General features: G+C 49.8%; 1 protein-coding gene across 5 annotated transcripts in view; it reads left to right on the forward strand.

Annotated features, from left to right (window-relative positions):
• Positions 1 to 804: 804 nt before the first annotated feature.
• LOC147706439 (tyrosine-protein phosphatase non-receptor type 6-like) overlaps positions 805 to 15,468 on the forward strand; it is a 247,846-nt gene continuing 233,182 nt past the window's right edge. For 2 of the 5 annotated variants that reach the window (XM_086932934.1, XM_086932936.1), the window contains exon 1: positions 819 to 2,087. The gene's annotated coding sequence lies outside the window, so the exon portion shown is untranslated. Of the gene's footprint in view, positions 2,088 to 2,291; positions 2,828 to 15,468 lie in introns of those variants that run through there. The other 3 variants (XM_086932937.1, XM_086932935.1, XM_086932940.1) reach the window with 3 other exon arrangements.

Here is a 15,468-nt window from a genome sequence, read left to right on the forward strand (position 1 = left end):
GCACCACTACAGCATCACTCAGCACCACCACAGCATCACTCAGCACCACCCAGCACCACCACAACACCACTCAGCGCAACCCCAGGTTATAGGTGTCACATTTGCGAAAGTTATAACTATTGGCATTGTAAATAACAAAGCTATTAATTTAGCTATTTTCAAAACCAACACATAAATAAAAGAATTGTCATTTACAAGACCGATAGCTCAAACTTTCCTAATGCGAGACCTATTGCATTGCAAATGCTTGTTGGGTTCTGGAGTGGTGTGTTACTCGCCAAAAAACCGCTTTGACGCCTCGTCAGGGTTATTAAGCGCTGTATAAATGCAACTACAGTACAATCTGTGCATCTGGCTGCAGAACCCTTCTGACTTTGACTCTGAAAGCTGCCACCGGCTGAATGCATAGATGACTTCAACTGGTCAATTTAACGCCCTGTGCAATGTCCCTGGTGCCTCAGGCATCACATAGATCTCTGCACAAGGCACACAAATATCTATCTGCCTGCTAGCTAGCTGGTTACATCCGAACCTGTGCAGCAGGTGCATAAACCCGCGAAGCTATCTGACTGGGAGTGGATGCAGGTGACACGCCGACCTCTACATCTGCACATTAGCCAGTTCGCACCATATTTGCGTCAACGCTCTCGCCTTACAGTTTATGAACCCACCTCTGCAGCTGGCACATTATCCCGCTGAGCTGCCGCATGCCGCCATGTTGTTTGTGTTCCTAGAAGAGCCGGTTTCAGATCGCCTCTCTCTCCCGAGCCACGTATAATTATAGTTCAGCCGGCTCTCCGCTCCCATTATTCATTAACTGGGAGCTTGAGAGGAGCCGGTTGAAAAGAAGCCTGCCTTTGTCCCCGAGGTTTAGCGGTCTATCCTTCGCTTCAGGTGTGTGCGAACTTCCTCCTCCTCCCCCCGCCCCCGATCTCCATAGCAATCCCTGCGGCACTCGACCTGGGAGGACAAACAGCGGGGCTCAAGTCTCGGCAGTGCCTGCGTCGCCAGACTCACCGGTGCGCCAGCAGCCGCCACAGCTGTGCGCCACCGAAGTCAGCGGTTAGCAGCCAGACTCAATGGTGCGCCAGCAGCCGACCCACACATCGATGCGCCAGCAGCCACCGTGCGCCTTCAGACCCACCGGTGCGCTAGCAGCCGCCGCACTCACCGGTGCGCAAGCGGCCACCGTGCGCCTTCAGACTCACTGGTGTCCCAGCAGCCGTCACAGGTGTGCGCCACCGAAGTGAAAAGGTTCGCATCCAGACTCAGCGGTGTGCCAGCCGCCTACACAGTGACAACGTGAGACGGTGCGCCAGCAGACTAACCGGTGCTCCAGCAACCGCCACACTTACCTGTATCCCAGCAGCTGCCACACTCACCGGTGCCCCAGCAGCCACCGTGCGCCACCAGACTCACCGGTGCGCCACAGTGACAACGTGAGCCAACACAGTCAACCTGTGCGCCAGCAGCTGCCACACTCACCGCCCAGTGGCCCACAGCCACCGTGCGCCACCAGACTCACCAGCGCAGCCACCACAGTGAACAGTGCGCCACCAGAATCAACTGTGCCCACAGCCCCAGCAGCAAACATAGTCCAGGGCGCGCCAGCAGCAACCGTTGCACCAGCTACAGCCCTCTGCCGTTCCGCATCCACCAGTGCGCCTCCGTTGTATCTGATGCGCAACCACATACCCCGGTGCGTCCCAAAGGCACCGGTGCTCTACTAAGCCTCTCGTGCACCGCCGCAGCGGACCATCTGCCATCAGGAGGGGCTCGAACGACAGCGACCTGCCCGAGCCTGGGCGTCTGCCTCGGGTGGACAAGTTCCGGCAGGTCCACGCACCCTACGCCTCTCCCTCCTGGGTCCCCATCGCCGTGGATGCAGGAGCTCCGGGGACGGCCTTCTGGCGTCAGGTAGCGCCACGGGAAGTCGTGAGTGCCTCGTTAGCCACAGCTCCTGCCGGCCACGGATGTCGGCAGTGCTCCCACCACTGCCCAGGTCAGCAGCACCTGCAAGGGTCACCAGACTCCCGACGACGGGGCCCAGGCCGCAGTGCCATCCCCGGGGTCCCAAATCCCAACAGGTGAGTACCTGATTCAATCCGCGGCCTGTGCGGTGGGAGGTGAGCAGGTAACACTGAGATGACGGGAGCTGGGAGCAGTGACGCGGGAGGCTCCGCCCCCACTGGAGCTAACGGAGAGCCACTCTCTGGCACCGGCACGGGCGGTCCTCCTCCCTGGGTGGGCGTGGCAGCGGTGCCTTGGCACCAAGGTGTGCGGGAATTGGCAGCTAATACGGCCGGACATGCCCGTTTAGTTCTCCTTTTCTCCTGCTCTAACACCGTAGAGTTTGTTTCCAGCGCGTACACGGGGGCAATCTGTCTCTGTCTTTCCCTCATCTCTTTTGAGCCAACTGTCGTTTCTCTCCCCCTTTCACCCTTCCTGTTCTCCCTCTCGCTCTCATTTTCTCTTTTGGCCTCTCCACGTCTCTCTTCAATGCGTGCGCTTTCCTGAGCGCTCTCTCTCTCTCTCTCTCTCTCTCTCTCTCTCTCTCTATGTCTTCCACTCTAGTTCTGCACTCTCTCCTTCCTTCTCTCTCACTCTGTCTGTCACGTCTCCCTTGTGTTGTCTCGCTCTTCTCGCTGTGTCTCTCAAAAGCCTGCTGACTCGTTCTGGCAAGACCCGGCACGCTTGTCTCTCGCCGGCGAGACAGCCCGTTCCCGACAGGAATTCTGGGAGCTCCCTCCCTCCCCTGGCTGCCAGGCTGACTTCTAAAGAGTGAAACACTTGGCAAAGACTCGGGGACCAGCTCTCTCACTGTCGGGTAAACTGTAATTTATAACGCTTTAACGCACCTGCTTCCAAGCGCTTTCTCGCGTGTGAGCCTGTGGTTGATGTCTAGAGATATTTACTGTAGGCGCCTTGGTGGTTGTGGAGGGCTTTTAAAGAAACGTAGCGGCGCGTTTCGGCTCTTTTTGTGAATCTGGAGGGAGTGAGTGCCCTGTCAGTCTGTCGGTGCCAACCCTCTTAAGGTGCCTGGCCGAAACCGAGCAGCGGGCCCGAGGTTTCTCGTCTCTAGGTCTTGGTTACAGACCGCTTTAGGTAGACATGTTGTTTCCAATAATAATGTACTTAGGTTTGGACTTTGTGTCGACCCATTGGTCATGATTGCATGTAGAGAAGGAAAACAGGGCCCTGTCACCAGTTGGGTAGCATAACACTGCCATATTTGGGTACAGAAGGGCACTCACTGTAAAATAGTGGGCCCTAGGCCCACATGCTAGATACAAAGACGGCATGGACACATGGTTATGGTGGGTATAACTGGCCCAGGGCACGTGTGCCCGGCCCCTTTTATCAGCAGGGTCACCTGACTGGTGACGTCTGTGTTGGATGGCTGTTAGCACGGCTCCTAAGAGAGGCCCCTCATGGCGTGTCCTTCAGGACACTACATTCCTCAAAATCCAAAAGAAAAACAACAAAGTCAAGTCAATAAATTTATATAGCGCGCTACACACCCAGAGGGTCTCAAGGCGCTTGAAGAGATGTGGGGAATTACTTCTCGAATATCCAAGTTTTAAGTTGCTTTCTGAATGCTAGGTGGTTTTGAGTGAGGCGAAGGTGCATGGGAAGTGAGTTCCAGGTTTTGGCCGCAAGGTAGGAGAATGATCTTCCTCCCATTGTGGTTTTGTTGACGTGGGGAATAGCAGTGAGGGCTTGGTTGGAGGAGCGCAGTTGGCGGGAGGGGGTGTAGAAGGAAAGACGTGTATTGAGGCATTCGGGTCCAAGTTCGTAAAGGGCTTTGTGTGCGTGGGTGAGTAGGCGGAAAGTAATCCTCTTATTGACGGGAAGCCAGTGGAGGTTTTTCAGGTGACCAGAAATGTGTTCTTTGCGCGGGATGTCTAGTATGAGTCTGGCTGATGTGTTCTGGATGCGTTGGAGTTTTTTTTGAAGTTTTGCAGTGGTACCGGCGTAAAGGGTGTTTCCGTAGTCCAGGCGGCCTGTAACCAGTGCGTGGGTGACCGTTTTTCTAGTTTCAGTGGGGATCCAGCGAAATGTTTTTTTGAGCATGCGAAGGATGTTGAAGCAAGATGAAGAGACGGCGTTGACTTGTCTGGTCATCGAGAGTGAGGAGTCCAGGATGACGCCCAGGTTCCGTGCGTGATCCGTCGGGATGGGTGCTTTTCCGAGGGCTTCTGGCCACCAAGAGTCGTCCCAGGCGGAGGGGGAGGTACCTAAGATAAGGACTTCTGTTTTGTCTGAATTCAGTTTCAGACGGCTATGCTTCATCCATTCGGTTACTTCTTTCATTCCTTCATGTAGGTTCGTTTTGGCGGTATCAGGGTCTTTGGTGAGTGAGAGGATCAGTTGAGTGTCATCAGCATAGGAGATGATGTTGAGGTTGTGTTGGCGTGCGATGGCCGCGAGGGGGCTCATGTATACGTTGAAGAGGGTGGGGCTGAGTGAAGATCCTTGTGGCACGCCGCAGATGACTTCAGTGGCCTCTGACTTGAATGGTGGGAACCGTACTCTCTGAGTTCTTCCGGCAAGGAATGAGGTGAACCATTCCAATGCTTTTCCTTGGATTCCGATGTTTCTGAGTCGTTGTAGCAGGGTGTCATGACAGACTGTGTCGAAGGCTGCGGAGAGGTCGAGGAGGATGAGGGCGACTGTGTCTCCATTGTCCAGTAGAGTTCGGATGTCGTCTGTTGCTGCGATGAGTGCGGTCTCAGTACTGTGTTTGGCTCGGAAGCCGGACTGTGAGGAGTCGAGGGATTTGTTGGCTTCGAGGAAGGCGGCGAGCTGGTTGTTGACAGCTTTCTCGATGACTTTGGCCGGGAATGGAAGGAGCGAGATGGGGCGGTAGTTTTTGAGTTCGGTGGGGTCGGCTGTGGGTTTTTTCAGAAGGGCGCTGAGTTCGGCGTGTTTCCAGCTTTCTGGGAAGGTGCCGGAGTTGAGGGAGCAGTTGATGACGTCTCGGAGGTGTGGTGCTATGATGGAGTCAGCCTTGTTGAAGATGTGGTGAGGGCATGGGTCTGTGGGGGATCCTGAGTGGATGGAGTTCATCAGGCGGATGGTGTCCTCAGTGGAGATTGGGTTCCAGTCCTTGAGGATGTTCAAGGGCGGTGAAGGTACGGCAGAGGGTTGGGTGGGTTGGTCTCCGGGTTGGTTGTCGAAGCTGTTGTGGATGTCTGCGATTTTGTCGTGGAAGAACGAAGCTAGGGAGTCGCAAAGGGTTTGAGAGGGGGTGATGTCGTTGGAGTTGGCAGTGGGGTTGGTAAACTCTTTGACGATGTTGAATAATTCCTTGCTGTTGTGGGCGTTTTTGTCGAGTCGGACTTTGAATGCGGTTTTCTTGGCAGACCGGATCAATTGGTGGTGTATGCGGGTGGCGTTTTTGAAGGCGTCCCTGGTGTTGGGGTTTGGGTCTTTTTTCCAGGCCTTCTCAAGGGAGCGACAGAGTTTCTTGGATTTCTTAAGATCCTCGTTGAACCAGGTGGCGTTTTTGTTGCCTAGTTTGATTTGACGTTTTTTCAGAGGTGCTAGGTTGTCGGCGGTGTTGGTTAGCCTAGTTCAGGACATAAACGGTGGCTCAGAAACGCCAGGGAACTTCCGGGTGCATGCAGGTTGAAGTCATGCCCTTGTATGGAGTTGGCTCACCCTGCCGATGTCCCAGATGATTTGTGGTTAGTGTCAACAGTTCAAAAACAGGATGCGTCAGGAGTGTTGTCGGAGTCCACTGCGATGCATCCATCATGAAGTATGCTTTGGGGATGATGCTTGGCCTGTTGAAAACTTCTGCGACCTGTTGAGGCCCCTGGTGCAAGGCCATGCCACCTCCTGGTATCCAACGGTGGAGCTGTGTCAAGTCCACCCCTCGCACTTGTGGGGGCCCCTTATATAGGTTGTTATGGGACTGCGTGTGGTCTGCACTAGAGCTGCATATGTGCTGCATCTGGGCAGATGCCAAGTCACTCTTGCAACCAGAGGGATAGATGTGTCTTGGTCAAGACTCACTCTTGCCACCAGGATGAGGATGTAAGCAGGGTGAGTAGGCAGTCTCTGGTTGACTGACTCTTCCGAGTGTCACTGGTGCTTCTTGTCTGTAGTTCTGATAAAGGTGTTGGACTCTACTCATGATGTTCTATGCTCCATAGATGGTAGGGATGACACATTAAGACATGGCTAGCATGCTGGGATCTCCATCATGTGGTGAATCTGTTTGATCTGGGGCAATGACTTGACTTGATGGCTGAAGGCATTCTTTCTTGGGTCTTCAAGCCGCTTGGATTGATGGTGGCCAGGTGCTAACATTCTTTTTTCGCAGAGGCATCTGCATCCTTTTGCATGGATGTTTTGTGTTGCTGAGCCGGTGGTGATTGTCTGGACAGATACGGTAGGAAGCATGAGGCAGAGACTCGGTTCGCACGTGCTTGCGGCATACTCTCGGTTCTCCTGCTGTGCTGTCGCCAGATCGTCTTTGTTTCTCCTCGATGGCTTGCTGCATCCAGATGTGCTTCATCAGCAGCTCAAGTCTTCTTGAGAGTGCTTTTCAGGCATGGCCTTTCTTGAGTTTTCCCTCCTTGGCTTGGTTTCCTAGTGTGAACCGGCAGGTTACACACTTCCTTCTCATTCTCCTTGGTGCTTTGGCATGCACCTTCTTTCCAATGATGCAGTTAAAACTTCTTGTTGCGAATCTTTTCTTCGTGGTGAAGCAGCATGCACCATCTTCGGGACCAGCCAACAGGGCCTCTGAGTGGTTGACTGTCTCTGGACTATGCGGGTAAGACTTCCAGTCGCTTGAGTCTCTTCTCCTGGGTTCAGCGACATGCAACTCCTTCAGATGCCGGCCAACAAGGCCTCCCGGTGGTCGACTGTCTCTGTAGTCCGGCCACCAGCCTCAGGCGGTGGCCTCCAGCTTGATGATGATCTGGGCAGTCACTGATTCCTTTCTCCTCTTCTTGAGTGCAGTGTGGCGTCCGGCCACGTATCGCATGTTCCTTCTTCAGGGACCATTATAGAGTTACTACTCCGTGGGTAGATATATGTGGCTGGCCCTCTGCCTCAAGGGTCTTCCCACTGTCTGACCCTCTTCTCTTGGTCGGTGTGGTGTCATGCCACAAGTCGCACACACCCTCCCCAGGGACCTCCTTGGAGCTCCTACACCGCGGTGTTCCCTCTTCCATGACCTTCTTCCGTTGGTAGTAAGGAGCTGTGCTTCTATCTCTTTTTTCTGGGTGGTGCAGGACTTGTGCCTCGAGACGTTATCAGGCAGGGTTGGCGGGCTACGGACTGTGTGCCTTGAGGGTGCAGGACAATGTAGTTCTGGTGTCGGGACCACCATCACGGCATTGTGTGCTTCTGTCCACCTTCTTGTTCAGCCTCGCTTTCTTCTGACCTTCTCCTGCCTGCGGTTGTGTCCATCTGGCAGACTTTGGCAATGGTGTGGTGTCTGGGATTCCCAGTCTCTTTAATAGGTGACAGATAGTGAGTGGCACCTAGTGGTCTGAGTACCTTCCTGGGATGCTTCCACTTCTCTGTGGTGTAGAAGTATACTCAGAACACTGTCCTACGTTTCACTGCTCAGCTGTTCCAATCCTCTCCTCAGCTCAGGGGAGCCAGGCACCTGTCTGTTTCCACTCTGGAGTGGGCTCACTGGTGGTGCCACAGTGTAGTTGCGTCTTTTTCTTTGGGCTTGTCAGACTGTACCAGGGTTTCTCTGAGGCCAACCACTGCTGCTGGCTTGGCTAGATGGAGCTATCTGCTTTGCCACTTTGATTCACTTGTACTGTCTCTCTTTGGAAGTGTTCTTATTTTTATTACTACTTTTGGGCAGGTGATGGAGTGGTGCAGTACCACTGCTCAGTAGTTAGGGTAACATTTGATACTGCAACTTTTTACCTTGTTGGATTGGGTGAGACAGTCTAGCTGCGGGCCCTCGGCTGTTGGCACTCTTACTTCCCCTGGGCATGACCTGCAGGAGGTATGGGCTCTGGTTGCCACACATGCATGCTCTTCAGGCTACTGAGATGGCTTAACATTTTGAGTGATGCTACCTATCCGGTGTGGGCCCTAGAGCACTTTGTGGTGAGCAGATCTCTTCTGTACCTATTGAAGGTCCCTAGGGTGTGCTGGGAGTGGGAGTGTGGTGTTGCTGGGCAGAAACCATGGGTGATCCTCATACACACTCAGGTGCCCTGAGTCTTTGTTGTATGACCTCTAGTCCCCCTGAAGTTCATGATCCTGGTCTCTCTTTTCTTTAACAGGGTATGCCCTGGTGAGCCGGTGCTCCTCCAGGCAGTGGTGGGACTGCTCATGTTTCTGCCATTGACACCCCTTATGTGACCAGTCATAGACTTCCAGCACCTCAGTCACACTGCTGGGGCTGTCCTATGCCTTTCTGAAGCAGCTGACAACACCGGAGGCTCCTGTAACCTCTCTTGCTCTCATGTAGACCTGCCTCCTGTCCTGATGCTTCCCAGTGCAGCACTCCTTGTGCTCCATGCATAGCTTCCCATTTTGTGCCTGGGGGTTTATGCTGGTGTGGCTGGGTTGCCTTAGAAGGCCAAACGGTCTTCTCCTCTCCTGTGGTGGTGCCAGATGACCACTAGGGCTGAACAGCTCTTTCAAGACCCGTCCTGTCTTTCTTTGACTCACCCGCATTGGGGTCACCTTCTGCCCTGCTGTTCTTCAGTGTTGCGTTGGTGCTGCACTCCTTGTACTGCCTGCATAATCCCCCTCTCGTGCTGGGGCAGAGTATTGCTGGTGCAGAGCTGTTGCCACAGGAGGAAATGGGGCTTTTTTCGTGCTGTAGTGGCAGTGCGGTATTGGCCTACTGCCACTACGGGGTGCATCGTGTACACTATGTGTGTCCCGGCACTGAGGAAACAAGCATTTGCAATGCAATAGGTCTCGCATTTGTTAAAGTAAGGGCTGTTGGCGTTGAAAATAACAATGTATTTTACTTTAGTTTTTTTATTTACAGTGGAGTTATTATATTTGCATAGCACTATTGCCAATGGTATAAAAAAGTAAATGTAAAAAACATTGTCATTTTCAACACCAACAGCTCTAACTTTAACAAATGCGAGATCTTTTGCATTGGGAATGCAATCTGTCTTGCATTTGTTGGAGTTGGAGTTATTGGCATTATACATGGCAATGTTTTTTTACCTAGCAATGTTGCAGGGTGCAGTACTATATGTGGCCGAAAGGGGGCCCATGGGACCTCTTTTGGACACATATAGTACTGCACCTTGCAAAGTTGGAGGTATTGGCATTATACATGGCAATGTTTTTTACCTAGCAATGTTGCTTGGTGCAGTACGATATATGACCAAAAGAGGTCCAATGGGACCTCTTTTAGTCACATATGGTACTGACCTCTGCAGAAGATATGGTAAATCCATCCTACCCATAATGCATTGCAGGCAAGACAGTACCACGAGTACATTCAAATAGCTATGTCTAATTAAAACCTAGGGAGTAACAACACTTGTAACAGGTGTCCTCATGGGAGGTTAAAAGAAGACTCAAGGCAGTACTTAGGAGGGACTACTAAGCCTATTGACCAATGAAAAGCCACCATTTGCAAAGGACAGGAGTCACTATTTGCAAAGTATAGGGACATGAGCAAATTAAAAAGATGAACGGAAAGTGGGCAGGGCGTTATGCCCATATCCTGAATACAGCATGTCTCAAAAAGACAGCTTAAGCGCTGCCTAGGCGAGTCCTAAAAAGGGACCAGGCGTTATGCCCATATCCTGAATACTGCAAAAAACACAGTTGATGGACAGAATGTAGAACAATGTCATACATTCACCCCAGTACAAGGATCTGGGCCTAAATCCATCGTTTCTGATTGATTCAGAAGCTCCGTCCATCACCAACCCCTTTTGTACCGCTTTTGGCCGCCATAAGTGTGGCAGGGTATACTCAGACGTGAGTCCCTTGCTCACTTTGCCACTGGATTCAAGCAAGCCGGGCTGAAGACGGCTGGGATGCCAGAAACCGGTCCTCGGAAGCTTGTTTAGAGGGTTAAAGTGTCTGCTGCAGAGCACAACGTCTACCTTGCAGTTCACAGATTCCTAGTTTATGTAAATAGCTTAGTGGGTTAGTTATTGTGCTGCATAGATCCTTATGTTAGCTACAGTTACAAGTGAGAATACTTGTAATGTAGCTCACTTAGTTATGATCTTGAATCAAGGAGCTGTTTACTGTAAGGCATAAGTGTAGAACCTTGCTGTTTTTTTCTCAATCTCACGTTACTTTATGGTTGTTAAAAGGGTTCCTCTGGATACTAACTAAAGACTTAATAAGGGTTGTATAAATTGTTATTAGTGTGGTTACCCGTGTAGACAGATATATCTGAACTTTTTGTAGTGCATACATATCCCTTACATACAGAGTCTGGAAAACTCAAAACGACCTCCACATCATGTTAACGTCATCAAGCACTTGTGAAGTGACTAGTTGAGTGCCTTTGTTTGCTAGATGAGATTGGCCTCGATGTGTTAACTTTCAGCTAGCCCCCAGCCAGGATGAGACTCGAACACGAGTGTTGATAACCCTCTGAGTGTGGTGTTTGTACTGGGCCCAGGTGGAACTGAAACTGAGAGAGCTCCGTTACTTCCTGCAGGTTGCTGTTGTGAAGGCATAGCACACAAAGTGTGGGTGCTGCTTAATGTGGCCCGGGTTCGACAAATTGCACCTGGACAAAGTAAGTGCATTTAACTGAGGTTGGACCGGATCCCAGATCGAGCTCTATAACTGCTGTCAGATCGGGGATCAAAGGTGGACCCCCCTCGCTTCCAGTGCTGGTTGCATTCTTCCACTGCATAGTGGAGGGGACTCTTTATTTTATTTTCAGCACTCCGTCGGTTTTCTTGCTCACGCCTCCTATTTTTCCTGTCTCCCACAAGCACTTACTTTTTATTTCCCCCTCAATGAAAATTGAAATGAAAGTGATATTTGTAAAGCGCCCGACGACCCATGGGTGTAAAGTCGCTAGTGCTTCTAGAGGAAAACAGAGCAGAACTGGATTTCTAGATGTTAAATAGCCAAGGGGCAGATATACAAGCCCGTGCGCCACTTTTGCACAGCTGTTAAGTCACTTCTGTGACTTAGCGGCGGCGTAAAGGAAGCACCATGCTGCGACGGATTCACAAAGTGACGCATCTAGGGAGATGCGTCACGTTGTAAAGCCCTGTGCCACATGAAACCTGCGTCAGGTTTCATGTGGCCGTTCCGGCGCAGGACGGGCGTTCTGGTGCAGGAATGCCTCGGAAAAGTGCCTGAGTGAAATCTACAAGATTTCACTCAGTTACTTTTCCGACGCCGCTGCGTCAAAACCTTGAGCCTGCTAGAAGCAGACATAAGGCTTGACGCACCTTGTTGTGGATAGGCAGGCCACGAGCATTGCTGGAGTTGCGTCACACTTGCGATACGACTCCAGCAATGCGCCACCCTTCCGACGAGAGATGCGACACATCTATAGTGGCGCAAGGGTAAACTTGTGTGACGCATCTTACCTGGCGCATCTCGGCTGATTTTCAGGGACGCGCCTGTCGTCATAAATCTGCCCCCAAGTTTTTAAGGCTTTGCGGAAAGAGGGCAAGTCTGGCTTGCATTTTAGCTCAGCTGGCATCTAGTTCCAAAGTTTTGCAGTGCAGGTGATGAAGCTACAACCGCCCCATTTGGCTTTCTTTAATCTAGGAACCACCAGATTAAGAGCAGCTGCTGACCTAAGTGTTGAGCTAGGAATTTACCACTGGAATCTTTGTTTAAAGTATTCAGGTCCCGTATAATGTAATGCATTAAAGGTGATACAGAGAGCCTGAAAATAGATTTGTTTTTTACGGAATGAAATGAAAATGATATTTTCATCCCACACTCCCTGATATTCCCCGTCATGCTCCGCGTCCAGCTCCCCATCCCACTCCGCTGTTAAATGGAGTTTAAACATTTTTTTTACAAGGGACCGGCAACTGCAACATAATGCTGGGCTTCTTGCATCGTTTTGTTTACACTTAAATATACTGTTCTGACATGGTCATCTGCCACTTTAAAATTGCAAATAAAAAGAGTTTACTCACAAAGTGTAGCGTAGGTGTTCACTTTAGTGACCGTCATGCCTGATTGCTATCCATGTATGTGCATTTGTCTATACTCATGTGCACATGTGTAATTGACAAATACATTGCCAAAGACAATAGATCAGCCTTTTAGAACCTAGATCTATTGGCTTTGCCAAGGCTTGTTTTATTTGCTTGAGTTTATCTTCTGAGGGGAGATGGATGTTTGTTTGATAAGTAGGCTTGGGTGGAGTGATATTGGGCCAGTCCGTGCGGTTGGATGCTGTTGCAGATACTGGTCATGTTATTGCACCTACTAGGGGTCTTTAATACCATTAATTGTGTGGTGTTAATGTGCCGTGTTATTGGACCTGTAAACCTATGGGTGGTCTACGATAGTATTGATCATGGACACTGTTACTGTGCAGTGTAATTGGGCTCATCTGTTGTCTTCAAAATTGTTCATTAAGATGTAGTAATATTGAAGGTTATCTAATCGATTGGTGATCTTCGATACAATTGCTAATAGGGTGTTACTGTGGAGTGTCATTGAACACTTCAGCGGCCTTTGATGCTGTTGTTTATAGGGGTTCTTACCGTTGAATGTGATTGCCTCTACTAGAAGTTTTCGACACCATTGATAATGAGGTGTGAGTGCGCATTGGGTGGCCTACAAGGTTATTGAGTTTGGATAGTGTTACTGTGGAGTGTTGTTCGACCTATTCGTGAACTTCAGAGCAGTTCCATATGAGTGTTTTAGTGTTGAACAATATTGCATTTATCAGTGATCTTCAATACTATTGAACATTTCCCTTGAAACTTTGGAGTGTTATTGAACCTATAGGAAGTCTTAAATGCTATTACAGTAAAGTGTTATTGGACATATCAATGGTTATTGGACCTATCCGTGGGTTTCAATTAGAGTGATCATGGGGTGTAGCAATGGAGTGTTATTTTACCGATCAATGGTGATCAGAACCATTCATCATGGGGTGCAACTCTGGAGTGGTATTGGACCTATCAACAGTCTTCAGTACTGTTTATCACGGGATGTTACTGTGAAGCGTTATTGGACCGATCTGTGCCCTCTAAACTGTTGATCACTTAGTGTTACAATTGAGTGTTATTGGATGTCCAGATCATGCTTCATTACTTTGGAGTGTTATTGAACCTATAAATGGTCTTCGATACCATTGGTCGGGTGGTGTAATAGTTGAGTGTTTGTGGACCCATCAGCAGCCCTCTATGCTATTCATTATGAGGTAGTACTGTGGAATGTTATTGGACTCACCAATTGTCTTCAATGTTTTTGATCATGGGACGTTACTGTGGAGTCCTATTAGACCTTTCAGCTGCCCACAATACTGCTGATCACTTGTTGTTACAGTGGAATGTATTTGAACCTCTGGACAACCTTTTTCTTACAGATCATGAGTTGTTACTCTGATGCTTTGCACATGTGAATGAGCCATGTTAAAGGGGGATGTCCCGGCCCTGTACGGAAGGACCTCAAAGCCAGTAGTCCCCAAGTGAAGGCCGTGGGCGGGGCCATGCCATTTCTTTTGTGGGGTCTTTTCTTTGGCAGTATTCTAGTCAGTTGGGTCATAGCAAGTATCTGGCTGCAAGGCCACCATATAAACAATGGTGTTCATGCCTATGCCTCATTTCAAGACATCCTAAGGAATACATTCCAAGTCAGATGTATGACACCAATTTGCGAGTCGCAAATTGCGTCACATTCACAAATTGGGATGCACAACACTGTCTGAGACACTTAGCGATTCCCAATGGGGTCGCAAATTGCATGCCTCATGCGTATTAATGAGGCTGTCACAATTAGTGACCCCATTGGGAATGGCTGGCACTCCCAGGGATGGTGGCCTGCTGGTGTCAGCAGACCACCATGTCTGGGATTGCTTTTAAATAAAGCAGTCTTTTAGGTCGAGCCTAACGGCAGCGCTCATGCACTGCTTCCTCTGTGAGGCATGCAGTAGTTGAATATGCTGTGGAAGCCTCGCCTTCCCTCCGCCCATATTTTTGATTGGATGATGTCATTGTCCTTGGTAAATGCTGGCTTCCGATTGATAATGAGGCTTGTAGTCCCTCCTTGTTACCGCCTTGTCGAGATTTCTTACCTCCCATGAGGACTGGATCTTTTACTTGTGGCGTTACACTGTCTCCTTCAAAAGCCAGCCAGCACTATTTCTTATATTTTTTGCAGCACGGTCAGCTTTCACTTTAGCGACCGCGCTTGTTTATTTAATTAATTTGCCACATGGGCCAAAAGGGAGCGTTTCTACTCACTAATCTAATAAGCATTTGCAATGCAATAGGTCTCGCATTTACGCGAGTTTGAGCTATTGACATTGCAAATAACAATGCCTTTTATTTTTGTTTTTTTAAACATAAATAAAAGGCATTGTCATTTACAATGCCAATAGCTTAATCTCACATAAATGCGAGACCTATTGCATTGCAAAGGCTTGTGTTTTTTTAAGCAGCACGTCCGCCCCGTAACACAGGCACCTGTTTTCAATCACTTTAACCTGGCATTATCTTGTGTCTGTTTTAACCCCGCCTAAAGTAAAATGGAATTAGAAAGGATTTAGCAAATTAAGTCATGTGAATACCAGGTAGCACATAATCGAGTGCTAACAGGCTGAAGCTGACAACAGCACATCTGTGTTACATGCCATGTGTACTAAAGCCACCTGACGGGTTGTTTTAACAACAACAACAACACCACCACTACCAGAACCAGTACCAGTACCACCACTACCATCAGCACCACCACCACCAGTACCACCACTACTACCAGTACCACCACTACTACCAGTTCCACCAGGGCCCGCTTTAGGGCAGTGCGACTGGGGCAGCCACACTGGGCGCTGACCTGGGGAGGGGGGGGCGTCGTCCTGGGGGGTTTGGAGCTGAGTTTAGCAAAAACTTACGAATTAAAAACACCTTCAGCAGAGTTCCTTATGCGTCCTGTTCACAGGCAACATTACAAATCTCATGAACACTCTTGTGATTAATGTTCCTGGTAGAGAGAGAGGGATCAGAGTTTTGTCTAGGGTCAGTTCTGACTCACCATAAAGTAGTGTAGAGGGTTAATATGACCACCCCAGTCTTTCAATATCTATTCCTAATGTTGCTGAAAAGTGTTGGTTTGGGTAGATGTACATTCTAATTAGTAAAGCCAGCCTTTATTAATGTCTTAAAACAAAGTGAGAGAGTGGCTATGGAGAGATGAGGTGCACTTTTGCCTGGTGGTCGTGAGGGCATCCGAGGAGATGTTCATTGGGGCAAAAAGGATTGTCGCACCGGGAGCCGACAGCTACAAAGCCGACCCTGAGTGATAGCACAACACGCCAGACCTATTGGATTTGCC

This window comes from Lissotriton vulgaris, chromosome 7, assembly GCF_964263255.1.
Source record: "Lissotriton vulgaris chromosome 7, aLisVul1.2, whole genome shotgun sequence".
Taxonomy (NCBI): Eukaryota; Metazoa; Chordata; class Amphibia; order Caudata; family Salamandridae; genus Lissotriton; species Lissotriton vulgaris.